Here is a 672-nt window from a genome sequence, read left to right on the forward strand (position 1 = left end):
TGAGGGCGGGGCGTTAGTGACAGACGTAAAAGAATCACTGGATTCTATTCCGGTCTGATTGAGAACCGACAGATGGATAGTCGTGCCGTGACAGGGTGCGTTGAACATTTTCACTGAGAGGATGGGAGGTAGCCACTGACAATGGTGAAACCCTACATACAGCTTGCCATGGAAAGGAGTAAAAAGGATTGGATGAAGACAGTAGGAAAGCAGAGAGACGGAAGGGACAAAGCATCTCCATACACTTATCTGAAATTCTCACCAATGAATTACATAAGTATCTCTATCTTTATCTTTATGCTTTATATCCTCCATAACCATTTGAGTTTGCCTGACTAAGATTTACAAGGTGACCATAGCTTGCTTCATACCAACAATCTCTGTGGGATCGACCCTTACTCGCGTAAGCTTTATTACTTGGACGACCCAGTACACTTGCTGGTTAGTTGTGCGAAGTTGTGATAAATAGTTGAGATCACAATTGTGCGTACCATGTTGATGGCGCCATTGATGATCACAATTTTGCCCACCAAGTTTTTGGCGCCGTTGCCGGGGATTGTTCGAGTTTTCGGCAAGCTTTTGGTCCGGCAACATCAGTGCCAAATTTCTGATCCGGCAACAGCACCAAGTTTTTGGCGCCGTTGCCGGGGATTGTTGAGTTTGGACAACTGA

Source organism: Arachis duranensis, chromosome 3 (assembly GCF_000817695.3).
Source record: "Arachis duranensis cultivar V14167 chromosome 3, aradu.V14167.gnm2.J7QH, whole genome shotgun sequence".
In the NCBI taxonomy this organism is placed as follows: Eukaryota; Viridiplantae; Streptophyta; class Magnoliopsida; order Fabales; family Fabaceae; genus Arachis; species Arachis duranensis.